General features: G+C 40.0%; 1 long non-coding RNA gene across 1 annotated transcript in view; it reads left to right on the top strand.

The window, feature by feature from the left end:
* The window catches only part of LOC144589313 (uncharacterized), a 225,269-nt gene extending 209,163 nt beyond the window's left edge, over window positions 1-16,106 (top strand). The window contains exon 2 of the long non-coding RNA XR_013545367.1: window positions 8,008-16,106. This is a non-coding gene — a long non-coding RNA (uncharacterized LOC144589313). The remainder of the gene's footprint in view (window positions 1-8,007) is intronic.
* The last annotated feature ends 906 nt before the right edge of the window (window positions 16,107-17,012 follow it).

Below are 17,012 nucleotides of genomic sequence, written 5' to 3'. Positions count from 1 at the left end.
AAGTGCTGAGTAGATTCTCGAGGACAGGGCATTTTGGAGACTGCTCATTCAAAGGATCATCCTAAGTTGGAGGCAACTTGACAGCACATAACAACAACAACATAATCATCTGTCTACAAACTGAGGAGTATCAAACCTCATATCGATTGACTAAGCAGCTGGACATCCAGTCTCTCCACAGACTCTTTAAGCAACAAAGACTTACTAATTTACACCCAATAAGATTTTGCTCTGTTCTCATGTCTGCACTGCATTTGTTCCCAAAGGAGTGGGAGACATGGAGAAATTTCAACAGGAATATGAGATGGTGAGATTTTCTTAATGGAAATTTTTAAAATCTGCTTAAACAAGGCTTTTATTTGCACATTTCACACCATGAAATTAATTTAAAATAGCTGTCCTGGTTTTGGTATTTATTTTTAATTTTACATTATCAATTGGATTTTTGCTTTTCTTTGCCCACCCTACCCTGGAATAAAGACGCAAGACCAGAATTATGGATAAAACATGGGCCACACTTTATTGAAATAATAACTGTTGTCATCCTTCGGCAAAGGGAGGTTCTGCCATAATGCGGAATCAGGTTTAAGCACAGAGGTCTCAACGGACCCCTTTAACTAACAAATGGGCGAGTCCCTGGCCCCAAGTTCTCATTATCATAAAGACAGTGAGAAACCAGCTGGCCCCAATGTGACCACCACCAGACTTCAAGCCACTTTCTCCTAGTTGACTATTGGTCCGTGTTGGCCCCAGCGCATCTTTCCCCCCAAGCACTGTAATAGCACAATCTGCAGCACTGGGAAGTCAGATTAGCTGTACCTTACCTGAGATTGCAATGGGACTCACCAAAAACCTGTTTTATCTGCACTACCCACCACAGCATAGGGACTAGCCTTACTAAGTCCCATGCCCACCATCGAGCCGATCCAGCTCAGCACGCAGGCTTCCCTTGATGTCTTCCAAGAAGACATCCAAACCACCATCAGACAGATGTACACCGTCTGATCGAACAAAATCTGGCCTATCCAAATGGATCCTCTGGTGACCAATCACCAATCCAAGGCTTCTGCAGACCGCTCTGCAGACTTCCCTATTAACACTCCTGCGAGCAGTGTTAATGGGTAAAAAATTCCTGGCATCTCCCCATGCCAACTGCGGGATGATTGTTGACCAGGCTCATGGCCAGCCAAGTGGCCTTCAACCATGTGAGATCACACAGCACATCCAGAATCAAGGGCTTTCCATGACGCTTGGCCAGATCGTTCCCCCCCCCAATATATATAAGCAATACATCTAGGTAAAACTGTGCAAAACCAATGGCTCTGCACAACTGGCACCACAGCATTCCACACAGTCCTTTCGATTCAATGTGGGCTCTGGCTCCCAGGCCCAAATTGCTTCCCCATGGGGATGCAGCCGCATAGTGAGCTGCCCAAAAACCATAATTGAGGCCCACCATCAAGACGTGCCATCTCCTTGCCTCCACCATGAGCCTGTGAAGATTTAAAAAGAACCAGGCCCCTGCCTAGACATTAGGAAGTGTCTTATTATACCTAAGGTAGGTGGATGAAGACCACCGTCCTATCCACTTAATTTCACCTATGTTGTAGCCTAGGGTCGCTGCAGTGGATGCTGTGCCAATTCTAAAGGAATGTGTACCAAATCTCAGTCCCTGTACACCCGCCTTATTTAATGCAGCATCAGTCAGTTTCCAAAACTGTTATCTTGTCAATGGAGAACCATCCCTTTGCTGAAAGAAATATCCTTGCTCCTGCCCCCTAAATTTCACATATGCATCTGTGACTCTGACTGGGCAAATATCTTCCATGTGACAATGCAACAATGTAATGCTAGCTCCCCTACCTTGCTGATTGGCCTTGGATTGCCTAATATGAATCTGAATGGATCCGTCCACTACTCTAATGTCCTGCCATTGCAGCACTGCCTTGGACATGTCCCCCCCTTCCAGAAGTGACTACCTTGCTAATCCTAAGGGTGCCAAAAATGTTAATAGGGATGCCGCTTTAAATAAAGCTGTTTTATAGGTGTCTCTAAGGAGAAGCTCCCACTGCTTACAGATGTGTTTCAAAACACAGGTGATATAGGGTCCCTAGTATTTCTAACTCTCCTCTCTCTTTAGACCACCATTCAATCATTTTCTTGATGTGTTAGTCGGATGAGTAATCCCAATAACCATGAACCCTGGCATAGTAGGCAAGCACCAACAATCTACTTTGTATCATTTCAGGCACCAGTCCGTTCCTATTCAAGTACACAATAAATTGCTGAAGGTGTTCCACTGGAGCGGGCCAAGCTGGCTCCAGATTGACTAATTTCCTAAACTCCTGTAATTCTATACTCACAGTCAAATGACCTTGTTGTGTCTTTGGTGCCAGGGCTACACGTATTGCTCTGTCCACATCTTTGTGCCAATTTGCCAAACCTCTGGGGGCAGGTTCTCTGGGAACTCGCTTGCACCTGGATCTAGCTCCCTGAACCGCTCAATCTGTTGGCACGACAATGCATCAGCTAAGCTATTGTCTAAGCCTGGGACATGCTCCTTATACTCTGGTATGTTTTTACCTTGTTATTCGAAATGATTAATATTCTTTCTCTCTTTCCTCTTTTTTTTTAAAAAAAAACCTCCAAAAGCTAGTCAAGGAAAGCCTTGGCAAATGTCTCTCAATACTAAAGATCGATCGCACTATGCACAGATCATGGGACTGCACGGCTAGACCCCCCCTTTCCTTACCAAACTACTGATTAATACAATGAATCAATTAATTAAATACAAAAAATAAATTAAAGATAATCAATGCAATCAAATAAAGATCAATCGAACCACAGTGGGGAGCCGATGCTACTCCCCCATCCAAAACTCTGAGCTGTGCAGGCCTCGTAGGAACTACGCAGCAAAACAAACAAACAAACAAATAGACAGACAGACAGACAGACAGATGAGCTGAAACTCCATCTGTGTCTGTTGCCAACCAAGGAAGAGGGAGGAGAGAGGGGGGAATGTCCCTTAATTAGCCCATCATTCCCCCCTCTCTTCTCGGGATATTCTTGTGAGACTTAGAGTCTCACGATCCTCCAGGGAGGGAGGCAAAAACAAGCTGCGCTGCTAAAGCGTGGCTCAGCAGCGACTCAAGTATTCTTCCTTTGTGAAAAGTGGCTTGGATGATTGTGAAGGAAAAGCTGGGATGCATGAGATTTTCTCAAAAAACAAAAAAGAGCCTATCAGGTTGTCAAGCCTGGGAATCACTGTTGTGTTGGATTGCAAAATTATCCTCTTGGCACACAAAAATGGGTAACTAATTTACACATTTTACATGCATTTTAATGCTGTTTGGTTTTTTTGCACCTCTTCTAAATGTACAAAGTTCAGTGGTGCACATAGTATTAAAAAACTATACTTTTTTCATGTGCATTGTTTCCTCTGAAACATATTGCATGCTTTGCAAACATACAACTTTCCAATTATGTTCCATTGCCAGTTTTAGGAGTTATTTGAAAACGCAGATCCAACAAATTCCTTTTCTGTACCTTCTTGAGTTGCTGCTTGTTTTGCTCTCTTAATCAACCATCAACTACTCCCCTTTGTTAGTCCTTATGGTTGCAATACTTATCTGCCCCAACATTAAAATTCACATTGTAAGTGCCTTGATACGAAGATCTGTTGTTATGAAATTCAGTAAAGCACCACATGGGCTGACAGTACCCTCCAGATAAGAGTCACCATTATAAAGAATAACTGGTGCTAATTGCACAGAAAGCAGTTGTGCACAGCAAATATTTGTTTCACTTGCCTAACTCATTGGTGGTTCAGGATCAGTTGACATTTTCTTCCATTTTTTTCCAATAAGAATGCTGGTGGGAAGGGGAAAATGTACCTTAAGCTTGTTTTGTAACTCACAGGTGAAGGTGAAATCAACTTGAAACATATAGATGATGCTCTGTAAAGGAAACAATTTTTCCAGCACACAAGGGGGGGATGTTAATAGCCCCTAGAACTGTGGGGATGATAAACAGAACAGAAGGCCTGATAAGGGTAGCAGAAATAGAGTTTCTATTTTAGAAAAGACAAAAAAAGCAGACTCTTATCAACCACCTACACATACTATAATTTAAAAGCTGTTGAGTAACTATTTCTTTTACAGATTTAAAAAGTTTTCATGTGTAGACCAAAATACTTTGATTAGCTGTGGCATTTGAGCCAGGAAAGGCACCCCTGCATTTTTATGTTTAATTTAAGAACTCCCCAAAGTCACTCCAAAGAGTCAAGGACAAGATGATGTAGTTTAAGAAGGAGGGAATTGGGTGGAAGAAGCAGAGGGGAGTTTGAAACATCACAAGGTTAACCTTCAGTATGTTTAGGGAAGAGGCACTGGTAAAATAGAGAATATGGCTTTCATCATCATTGATTTTTCTTAAGGGCTTTTGTCAAATGTATCCATTTAGGTGGCAGGAGATTTCTCAAGACAGCTGTGTAGTGTATTTTGTTGACACTGGCTAGAAAGTGACAGTTATAGCTGGAGAGGTGATGCCTTAATACTACACTTGTGTAACAAAGCTCTTCCTTTTCTTTTCCCTAATTTAAAAAGGAGATATAAGTATTTGTAAAATATAGGAAAAGAAGGTATGCACCTGTAGCGTGCACAGCGGAAGTACAAAACACACATCTTTGTGTGGTTGCTTGATCTGATTCAGTCTAGTTAAGGGGGGGGATATGATAATGTGACTACAAACTTTGTAAACATGAGAGTCACGGTAACAGAAGAAGCCCTGTTCAGGCCTCTGTAGCCATTTTGATCAAATACAGGAGGAGGGAAGTGCACAAACCTTGCCTTCTCTCTTATTAGTTTGCTTCTGATGAGAATACTCTCTTCTAGTTGTGAACATTTTCCTCCTGTGTCAGAACTCTGGAAAACATTAAGTTCTGCTTTATGCGGTGACCCTCCAGAGCAGTGGTTAGGCCCCACATGTTCTTGGATTACAACTCCCAGAAGCCTACAAATCTCCAATGCTGATAATAGTTCAACAATTTGTTTCATTCCAGGCTGGTGTGTTTCTCTGAGGCACCCCAAAATGAACAACAATACAGTGGTACCTTGACTTACAAACGTCTCCACTTGTGAATGTTTCGAGATACAAATGGCTCCATTCACAAAAAGTTGCTCCAACTTGTGAACGGAGCCTTGACTTGCGAATGAAAAAAGGCAGGGGAAAAGGGTGGAAAATTCAAATTTCCCCTGCCTTTTTTGTTCCATTCAAACCGTTGGTGGTGAAGAGGCTGGTCTTTCACCCCAACAGTTACGAAAAGGGACCCCCAGGAGGCCTCTGGAGACCTCCTGGGGGTCTGATTGTGGTGGCGGGGGACCCCAGGAGGTCTCTGATGATGGTGGGGAATCCCTGGGAGACCTCCTGGGTGTCCCCTGCCACCATGATTGGAGGCAGCGGTCACCCAGCGCTGCTCGCCCCCGGCCATGGCAGAGGCAGTATAGCGCCAGGAAGCTTTGGAGGCTTCGGACTGGTAAGTCCTTTATAAAAAACTGTTTTGGAGGGTAGGTTTGGACTGGGGGGTTATGTTTCTGTGCTGTGTTAAAAAATTTTTCAGTCCCAGCATGGGACTTGCTCTGTTTATTTTTTTTTTAATGCTGGAATGGATTAATCCTGTTCCCATGCATTTCAATGGGAAATGGTACTTCGACTTACAAATGTTTTGACTTACAAACACTGTTCCAATACGGATTAAGTTCGTAAATCGAGGTACCATTGTACAGCCCTATTTGTTTGTGGGTTAGTTTTATACCCAATTCTAATCCTCAGATGTTCTTGGACTAAAACCATATAAACCTTCACTGTTAGCCAGATTCTGGCTACCACCCACACCTACACACAGAAGAGGAAAAAGGCAAAATTAAAAATGGACATGCCACTTCCTCTCCCAAAAGCAAGGAATCCAAACCAAACCAACTGTAATATGGGGAGATTTCTCTCTGTCCTACCACTCAATGTCTTCTGTTGTCTTATCTGAGTCAACCACAAGAACACTGCAGCAGGAAGCAGAAATAATCCAGGAAAGAAAAAGGAGAAAAAGAAGGGAAACCTCTAGAAAATAATAGGAAAAAGAAGACAAAGCTGGAGAGCGTGATCAAGATAGAATGCACTACAGTACTCAGCAGCACACATATTCTACTCACAAGGAAGGACTGAAGCAAAACAACATTCTTCACTGAGTTCCACAATCAATCCAGTTCTTTCTAAAACTCAAAATTCTCCCTCTTTTCTTGGATGTTCTGATTGGTTGCTGATAGTAGCCCTCATAATGGTATTGCAAACACTTTCTGATCAATTTAATAGAGAAAAAAAATCCTAAGTACTAAATATGACTTTAAGGACTGTGAATTAGTTTGTGTACAAGACATGCAACATAATCATACTCATAAAGCAAAAAAAAAAAAAAAAAAAAAAACACCACACACAATCAATCAAGAGAAGAAATGTAAAGCCAGCCTTTGGGGAGACTTCTTTAAATAAATCTACTCACTGAATAGGAATATAAAGGAATTAAGAAATAAATGTTTTATTTTCTATTTTTATCCTTGTCACTCCAGAATTCTGCTCCTTTCTCCCTCTGTTCTCACCAACATTTGAAGAATGTCTGTACTGCATGATTAATCTAGTTTAACAATCATTCCTTCTTTCCAAGAAAACCTGGTAACAGTAACTTTGTGATGAGGTACCAATAGCATGAGTGTATCTACACTATGTATTGCTGTTTGATACCACTTCCACTCACATGGCTCCATTCTATGGAATCCTGGAATCCATAGTTCAGTGAGGTTGCTTCAAACCACCAGCACTTCATTTTCATACATTTTTTCTCCTTATACTATAGTTTTACATATAATTTTACAGAAAAGGTCCTAATAAAAATATGATAAAGAAGAGGACACTGCTATCTAAATGATTTCATATGGAGTTGGCTAGTGAGATTAATCTACCCACCTGCAGTTAATGTGTTACTCTCACTAGCTTGCCAGAAATACGTCTTGAACAGCAATGGGTACTTTATTGCTTTTAATTTGTATCCCATCTTTTGCTGGGGCACCAAATCATTGCTATCCCATTAAGCCCCACTTTTTTGGTTTTATGAGGGTGATACCTGATCAGGGTAGTTCCATATCAAAAAAAATTAATTAACAAATAAACCCAATTATATATCTGGGGATGAAGGAATACAAGAGGAGCCTCATGGTGCCATGGTTAAGCTGCTGTACTGCAGCCAAAACTCTGCTCCCAACCCAGGTTGAATCCCAGGTAGCTGGTTTGACGTTCACTCAGCCTTCCAGCCTTCTGAGGTCAGTAAACTGAGTACCCTGTTTATTGGGAGGGCTGGCAAAGTGCAGCTTGCATAATTAAACTATAAACTGCTCAGAGAATGCTTTAAGTGCTATGGGATGGTATATAAGCACCATGCTTGGTTTATTATTATTATTATTATTATTATTATTAGTATTATTAGTATTATTATTATTATTGTTGTTGTTGTTGTTGTTGTTGTTGTTGTTGTTGTTGTTGTTGTTGTTGTTGTTGTTGTTGTTAACAGCATCATCTTTTAAGATTTTAAAAAGTTCAACTGGAATGCCATCACCTCCACTGGCCTTGTTGTTAGTCATGCTTTCTAAGGCCCACTTGACTTCACTCTCCAGGGTGTCAGGCTCAAGGTCAGCAACCACACTATCTGGGTTGTCCGGGACATCCAAATCTTTCTGGTATAATTCTTCTGTGTATTCTTGCCACCTCTTCTTGATGTCTTCTGCTTCTGTTAGGTCCCTCCCATTTTTGTCCTTTATCATGTCCATCTTTGCGCAAAATGTTCCTCTAATATCTCCAATTTTCCTGAACAGATCTCTGGTTTTTCCTTTTCTGTTATTTTCCTCTATTTCTTTGCATTTTTCATTTAAGAAGGTCCTCTTGTCTCTCCTTGCTATTCTTTGGAAGTCTGCATTCAATTTTCTGTAACTTTCCCTATCTCCCTTGCATTTTGCTTCCCTTCTCCTCTCTGCTATTTCTAAGGCCTCATTGGACAGCCACTTTGCTTTCTTGCATTTCCTTTTCTTTGGGATGGTTTCTGTTGCTGCCTCCTGGACAAGGTTATGAGCCTCTATCCAAAGTTCTTCAGGCACTCTGTCCACCAAATCTAGTTCCTTAAATCTATTCTTTACTTCCACTGTGTATTCATAAGGGATTTGGTTTAGATTATACCTGAGTGGCCCAGTGGTTTTTCCTACTCCCTTCAGTCTGAGCTTGAATTTTGCTATGAGAAGCTGATGATCAGAGCCACAATCAGCTCCAGGTCTTGTTTTTGCTGACTGTATAGAGCTTCTCCATCTTTGGCTGCAGAGAATATAATCAATCTGATTTCGATATTGCCCATCTGGTGATTTCCATGTGTAGAGTCGCCTCTTGTGTTGTTGGAAAAGAGTGTTTGTGATGACCAGCTTATTCTCTTGACAAAACTCTATTAGCCTTTGTCCTGCTTCGTTCTGAACTCCAAGGTCAAACTTCCCTGTTGTTCCTTTTATCTCTTGGCTCCCTACTTTGGCATTCCAGTCCCCTAGAAAGAGAAGAACATCTTTCTTTGGTGTCAGTTCTAGAAGGTGTTGTAAATCTTCATAAAGTTGTTCAATTTCAGTCTCCTCAGCAATGCTGGTTGGTGCATAAACTTGGATTATTGTGATGTTGAAAGGTCTGCCTAGGATTCGTATTGACATCATTCTATCATTTTTGAGATTGTATCCCATTACAGATTTTCCCACTCTTTTGTTGACTATGAGGGCCACTCCATTCCTTCTATGGGATTCTTGCCCACAATAGTAGATATAATAATCATCTGAGCTGAGTTCGCCCATTCCTGTCCATTTTAGTTCACTGATGCCCAGGATGTCGATGTTTATTCTTGCCATCTCCTGTTTGACCACCTCCAGCTTCCCAAGGTTCATAGATCTTACATTCCAGGTTCCTATGCAGTATTTTTCTTTGCAGCATTGGACTTTCCTTTCACTTCCAGGCACGTCCACAGCTGAGCGTCCTTTCGGCTTTGGCCCAACCACTTCATTAGCTCTGGAGCTACTTGTAGAAACCAGATCTCTGGTTTTTTTCTTTTCTATTATTTTCCTCTATTTCTTTGCACTGTTTATTTAAGAAGGCCCTCTTGTCTCTCCTTGCTATTCATTGGAAGTCAGCTGGTTATTACTGGCATATTAATAAGGCCTCCCCCTATATCTCCCTACATTCTCACTTCTTCGTGGGAGTTGTTTATGATAATGGTCAGCATCATATTAATTTTTAGTGTAAAATCCAACAGTGTAAATCTCAGCAGCAAATTGCCTCTAATTCAAAAGTTGTAGCTTGTATTTCTTGTTGCACGCTAAGTCAAGTGGCTGTTATATAAAGAGAAATATAAGTATCAACTGCTTAACTTGTGGCAATTCACCACTGAAGTTTGTTTGTTTAGATGCAGCTTTCTCACCATAGGGGGCCCAAGGTAGCTGACAAACAATTAAAATTACTCAGTAATCACAGTGAAAAAAAGCCATAAGAGCTATACTATAAAAGCAATTAAAATCTAAAAAAACACTTCTACCACTGGGTTTTTTCCAGTCTTGACTAGAACAGTATTCAAATAAAGGCATTCCTCACTTAATGACCAAGTTCTGTTCTTACAACTCAGTCATTAAGCAAATTAGTTGATAAGTGAGGAGCTTAAAGGCAGAGGCAGGAAGGAGCTGGAGCCATCCAGAACAGCAGCAGCAGCGTTGCCACTGGCTGGGTGAAAATCTTTTCAAGGCTGGTAAAATGAGTATCCAAGGAAAATGTGTAGCCTGCATAATTCAAAATTATAAACCTCCCATAGAGTGCTTTAAGCACTGTGGGGCGGTGTATAAGCAGTACACTTTGCTTTTGCTTTTACAGAGATAAGCATTTATGGTCATTGTCAATGCATACCTTGAAATGAATGCATTCATATTGCTTTGTGTGCTGTTTATATGGGGTGTACAAGCTCTCAGGTGTTTCCCTTGTTTTTGCATGGATGTTCTCACTGGCATAAATAGAATTTTCACACTCAGTGAAAACAACAGAATTGAGGAGCAATTTACAGCAAGAATATGGAGGTAAAGGATTAAACTTTCCTGCCTTGCCTGCCCTGCCCAAACTGGACCCAAGCCTAACTCCATGTAATTTGCAGTTAAAAATGTATTTTATTTAAATGGTTTTTAAAAGCCATCTTATAGGTGAAAATGAAAGCAACATGATATGGCATCAAACTACCAGCATTAATGTAGTTTGGCTCAAAGTAGTTGGTATTCTTTTCATTTACTTTCCCATATATTGCCTTTCTCTTGAGTTTGTTTGCTGATAAATAATCTCTCCCTATCAGTACAATAAGACCAGGTAGATGTGCCCATGCTGATCACTCTAGCTTCACTAATACATGTATTATATCAACAAATCATGTGCAATTTCCTGGGTGATGCATCTTAATGAGGACTTAAACATTATTATACAGGTTTTCATAGTGCAGTAGGATAATAAGAATGTCAGGATAATTTGTCCCAATCATCCATGCATGTGACTTTATTTGGACTTCCCTTTTTTCAATAAATGTTAGCTTTCTCTCCCATGCCTAGAAATTCAAGGGTAGGTTTCTTGAAGTCATGCAGGAAAGGCCTGATCTCATTTTTATCTGAAACATTCACAGGGAAAACATGGGCTGTTGTCCTGTTTTGTACTTTTTGCTCATTCACATACTGTACTTTGATTGATGGTACTATACTGACCAGCACTTGGTGAAGAAGGAACCTCGTTTGCAGGAGTAGCACAAGCAGAAAAAAAAAATATATTTGCCAAACCTATATTGTAATGATCACCCAGCACAGTGGTCCTACTAAGTCGGATGGTATATAAGGGTTAGTAATAAATAAATAAAAATAAACAAACCCAGGAATGCTGATCATAAGTCCAGGATCAGTTTTTGTATGGTACAATTATTCCCCTGAAGAAAGCAGAAGTTGAAGTGTTAGCAAAGATACAAAACAATCACCTACTTTTCACAGACATCTCCACATATTGTTTTCAAGAAATCCCTTAAACATAGAAAAGAGTGGTTGTTTGATTATTCCTCCTGAAGAATAATTGACTGTGCCATTAGTAACGTATTGAACTCAGCTTTCTATAGTTTGTAAGTTGTGAGAGAAATAATTAGACAAAAGACACAACTACGGTTCTGCACAGTGATTAAATTCATAATAGGCAGTATAAAAGTTTGACTGTAGCATACAGTTTTACCTGAGCCATAGAGAACATAGTCTCTGATATAGTAGAGAAGAGAATAGTTGTGCTATATGGGTTTCCAGATTACCATCATCATAGGACCAAACAGTTGCATTTAGACCAAATCACACATCAAATGAAGTAGACTGATCAAAATTCATAGGATTTAAGTTAATCATGATTAATATCACTCCTATTATTCACAATGGGCCTACTATAAGTATGACAAAGTCAGAGGAAGCTACCTCATTGTACTTTTTGCTCACTTTTGTATTAGCCTATGTAGCATAGGACTGTTGAATATGACTTGAGGTACTTCTGTCAGGAAGGATTCTTCCAGCTCAACTTGGATAGCACTGGTATTCCCTCGTGATCTCCCATCCAAGTACCAATCAACCCCAACCCTTCTTAGTTTATAAAATCAGACAAGGCTGGATCTGTGTCCACCTTGTGTCCTTCTAAAGAGAAAGGTGGGGTAAAAATATTAAAAATTATAAAATAAATGATTTTGGAGAATGTCCAATATGTTCAGGACAGTTGAAGCAAATCTGACTTCAATCTATTGTTTTCATGGATACAGCTCAGTGGATCTTATTCTTAACCATCTGACTGCATTGTTTTCAGTTGAGTTTAGTCATGATGGCCTATGCTGAAAAGTTAGTGGATAATAACTACATATATCTGATTTGGAACTGTGACACATTTGTATTTTAACTCTTATTTTCATTTTTTTCCCATTTCCACTTTAATTTGCTGACGTTATTTCTTAAACATCTCAAAATACATATTTAAGTGCATATTCAATGGCGTATTGGATACATAAATAAGTATTAAGTGTAATGGCATAAATCACAATGGTGAACCTCAAGAGTCACTATTTTGTTGTGCACAAAAATCATGCTAACTGGTGTATGGAGAGGAATGAAAGCTGCTGCACTTCTTTAACTAGTGGCAATTCACTGCAAAATGCACTATGATGCACACTCTGATATACACTGTGCACTTCTGCTGCAAATACATAAACAATAGGATTCTGACCATTGGGATTTAGATGTCTTTCCCCTCAAAATATGTATATTATGATAAATATTTTGGAATATTTAAGCTTGAGCTTGGAAAAAAAATCTTTATGGGCTACAACTCCCAGAAGGACTCTGCTGTAAATACAAAGACTGTAGAAACTGTAATCTAAAATCAGTGTATCATAATATTCTGAAAAATCTGAAATCTTGTGGATACCTGAGCTGTAACCTCTACCTTAGTCCAAGAAGCATCAAAGGAACTTACAAACAGCAAACATCTAATTTTTCAAGGACCCCGATTATATAACATTTTGTGCATTGGTGTAGTTAATAAGTCCAATAGGTTCATTTGAGTTTCACTGAAATCTGAAGTACCTGTTTATGGCGATTTATAATTAATTCAATAGGACTTCGGCACAGCAATATTGCTTTTGTCAACATGTTCATTATTCTGCTATGATGAGATACTCCAAGGTTCAGATTATGTCCAGATGATTTAAATTAGTGCAATGATTTCATCCTTCTTTCAGATTTGGATGACAGAAAGGCTTTCCAGGGGTTTACTCCACAGATACAGAGCACATTTGCCCTAGATGTCTAAATGGCATCCTCCAGATAAAGCCTTTTAAATGGGTTGTCTGGATGAAAGGCATAGATTTGCCAAGGTTTAAAAGGTTGAAGACAAAAATGTTAAAGCCTTTTAGAGCAGGAGGATTAAGAAGGCTGCTGGGTGATTCCACAAGATGGGGAAAAATGATTTGGCACTGTGTTTCATCTGGAATTCCAAAGGAAAGTATAATAAAGCTTTATCAATTCAATGCAGATTCTAAGAATGAATGGATGGGTTTAAGAAACAGCTCTGTTGACATAACAGGCAAGACTGAAAATATAGATTTGAGAAAGAAGCTTTCAGGTGAACAGAATACTCTTTTTATGCTAAGCTTGCTCTTTCTATGACAGAGCTGCTGTGAGCGACTTGTCTTTGGATCCTTATATGCATAACTCAAATACATCCTTGCATGGTGCTCAAGTATGAATTAATTACAAATATCCAGTAATGGGATGGCTATCATACTGTGGTCTCAAGAACTGTGGAGTTCCTTGAATGTTCCATGAGAAAATAAAAATGGTAGAGAAGTTTGAAATATATTCAGCTCATCGTTGATTGTCTGATCAATGCAATGGATAACCTCAATAGAAAGAGAAATCCTCTTCCAACCACATCTACACAGAACACTGGATATCCCTCCGTTTGCAAGCACTGCACTGTTGCAAACCACCTTGATGTGCATGTGTTGAGTATAAATGTCTGCAAAACAAGGTCTATTTATATAGTGGTGTACGTAGACCACTGCAAAGCTGGCAGTTCTGATGTTCAGACAATGCCTAAATGTATATAGCCGAACAGAAACAAGGTAGTCCTTTGCAGAAATGTCAGTGACAATGTGCATGTCAAAGATCTTTCTACCTCTCATCAGGGATTTGAATGTGTGAAGGCAGATCTTGGGAAACCTATTTGTTTAATTATGTTCCCCGGAGGACAGTGCATATTGTGTTCTTAAAACAAGAGTTCTTTTTCAGGATGCAATCTTTGTTCATGGAGGGAAGGGTAGCTCCAAGAAAAGAACAGCATGAGCTGACTGAGTACTCCAGGGTATTTGTTGCCCAAGCCCCACACACAGCTCAAGGACAGGCACTCCACCATTGCATCTCCCTGGGAGGAGACCACTTGGCATGACACCTTACTTCCAACAAGCACTCTATTCCCATGGAGATTTCCCCTAAGGTGAGGTATGCCTCCTGGTAGCGTCAAGCTTAGCTCATGCATTCACTCAACATCATTCTGAAGTCCTCTGTCAGGGGCAGAACATACTAGAAAAACAGCAAAAGGAAAGTCAAAACACAATATAAATGGATGGAGAATAAAGCCAAGTCCCTGAAAACTAGTAAAATAGGTACCGTCCAAATATATCTGTGGAAATTTATTTCATAGACAGGGGGAAATTGCTAGCACCATTTTTCAAACACTGAGGAGAAATTGAATGAAACTCTCTGAAGACTATATTAAATAACTCAGGATAAGGTGGTCTCATTCTGGAGCAAGCAATTGTTCAGGCATACAGGCCCTATTCTGTCAAACCTAGAGCTAAGCCAAAAGATTCAGCCCAGGACCTCTCAGCTATTCTTAGCAGGGGCACAAAGAGAGAGGTCCACTGAACCAATTGTTTTGGTTATTTGGATGTGATCACCAATAGTTTTTCTTAGGTTTTAAGAACAGCAGGCAGGTAAATGATATAAATACTTTAAATAAATAATTATTACAATTTACAGAAATAATTCAGTGCCATTCCTTCCATTCCCAAAACAGCCAAAATCACCTCTCAGTTTTTACAGGGGATGGATGGTTCCAAAATTATGTGTGAAATATTTGTCACAACTTTACTCAAAACCGTGATGTAGAACTGAATGCAAACAGAATGCACATCAGACAAAATACTTAATAATCTGGCCAACTATTTGTGATCCAAGTTATCCCCCTGCCAAATAGAATTTAAGGTGAGTACATTCAAGGAATTTTTAAACTCAACAAATTCCCTCCAAAATTGACATTTTGACATCCAAATTTCTGTCCATCTGAGGACATTTTCCCTGTTTAAAAGTCTATGAGTCTCAAGATGGACGGCAACTGCATTTTTTTTCTTGCTAAAGTTGTACTTTAATACAAATTGTATTAGAAAGAATGAAAGTTTATTCTTGCCCAAGCTGCTTTCATTTATTCAGGCATTGTTCTCAACAGAGGAGAAGATGGATGTTCATCGTACTAAATGGTTGTTAAATCTTTGAAAATAAGCCTTTGATGATTTGAGAGTAACAAATCTCTTCAAAAAAAACTTCACACATTGACTGCTGTTTCTTGAACTAAAGTGAGTAAAACTGATTTTGCACTAGCTTGGTCTCTTCCTCTCTTTCAAGATTCTTCTGTTGAAAGAGTTATACTACACACCTTAAACACATTTTATTAAACTCATTTTTTCACAATTATTAACCCATTTAAATACATGCCTGAAAGAAATCAAAGGTCTCCAAATGACCTGCATTTTGTCTCCCAACAGAGTTCTGTCTCCAGCTTGGATCAGTTTTGGAAAATATTACACTTCTAAATACAATTGATATTTAATTAAATTATTAAATGCTTATTCCTCTTAATAAATGAACAATGAGTTTCAAGTATACATCACTATCCTTGCTGTCTTAGCTGGTTTCTACCCATCCACATAAGGAACCAAACTCTAGCATCTCTTTTTGTGCTGCCTTCCACCTTTCCCAGCATTGTTGTATTTTTCATTTAGATGTGTCTGAAATAGGACAACCTCAATCTCAATACTGTTGCCAACAGAGATAGTTCACACTTGATATGATGTAGAATCAACTTGTTTGCCTTTCTAGCAGTCCAGGGTATCTGCAAAGGTCTCCTCCAGCACCACATTTAAAACAAATCACATTTGCTCCTGTCAGCTTTCTTCACTGTTCTTCTTTCACACCTATACATGGAAATACAAGAGTGTGCATGATCTTGTTCTTGATCTCCAATAACACATCCTTGCATCTGATGATTTTTTCTAGTTCCTTTATTGCTGCCCTTCCTAGTCTCAGTCGTCTTCTGATTTCTTGGCTACAGTCTCCGTTTGGATTGATGATTGAACTAAGGTATAAAAAATAAGACCCGCTTTTGTGCCCCCACCATTTGTGTTAATGTGAAGATCCCTTTGCCCGCCCAGCCCAGAATAATGACATGGGGTAACTGGGCCACAATTTTATTAACTTTTCTTAACTTTAATTCCCCTTTCACAAGGATTCCTACTGTAGTGCAATTCTGTCCCCAGAGTCCATATTGATGTTCCAGTCCAGACCTTGTTTCAGTGAATTCCTATTCCTCAAGCGTGCTGTCCTACCAAACAGTATGCCCCCGGGCATAATGTTACCGGAACACCCTGCTTCTACTCCCCTCAGCTAACTTCTGCTAATACCAACCTGAGAGGAGGGGTGCTTGGCACCCTCTGATTGCCCCCTTTCGAACTCACTTGGACCTTTTGCACTACCTGCCATGGCAATGGAGCTACAATGTATTTCCCATGTCCCCCACCAAGCCGAAGTTCTCAGCCCTAAGGCCCCCTTGTAAATCACTCAAGAAAATGTCTAACCCCATGTCAGATAAATGAACTCCATCTGGCCTATATAGCTCTGGCCTAGAAACTCTAATATTCATATGTGATAGAACTGACCTTAAGCTCTGCCTAACAGCTCTGCTGACTTCCCGATTAACTCCTTTCGTTTCCCTATCTATAAACCTAGGGTCACAATTAGCCCTCCATAGCAACCTTGGAATAATAGCTAACCACATGATGCATGTTGATGGACAGCAGGCTCCAAAGACCTTCAGGTCGGCTAATATCTGAAGTATCAAAGACTTCCCCAACTTCTGAGCCAAGTCGTTGCCTCCCAGGTGGATCACCAAAATGTCTGGAACCCCCTGCAGAGTATCCAGGGGCATCAAGTCGAGGAACCTGTCCCATAACAGTGGTCAACAAACTTTTTGGGACAACAGGCCAGTTGGGGGGTGCAGGCTCTGTGTGCAGGGGTGGGGCACCC

The sequence above is a fragment of the Pogona vitticeps genome, chromosome 4, assembly GCF_051106095.1.
Source record: "Pogona vitticeps strain Pit_001003342236 chromosome 4, PviZW2.1, whole genome shotgun sequence".
Taxonomy (NCBI): Eukaryota; Metazoa; Chordata; class Lepidosauria; order Squamata; family Agamidae; genus Pogona; species Pogona vitticeps.
Note: the sequence above shows the minus strand (reverse complement) of the source record. Positions and strands in the feature narration are given on the sequence as shown.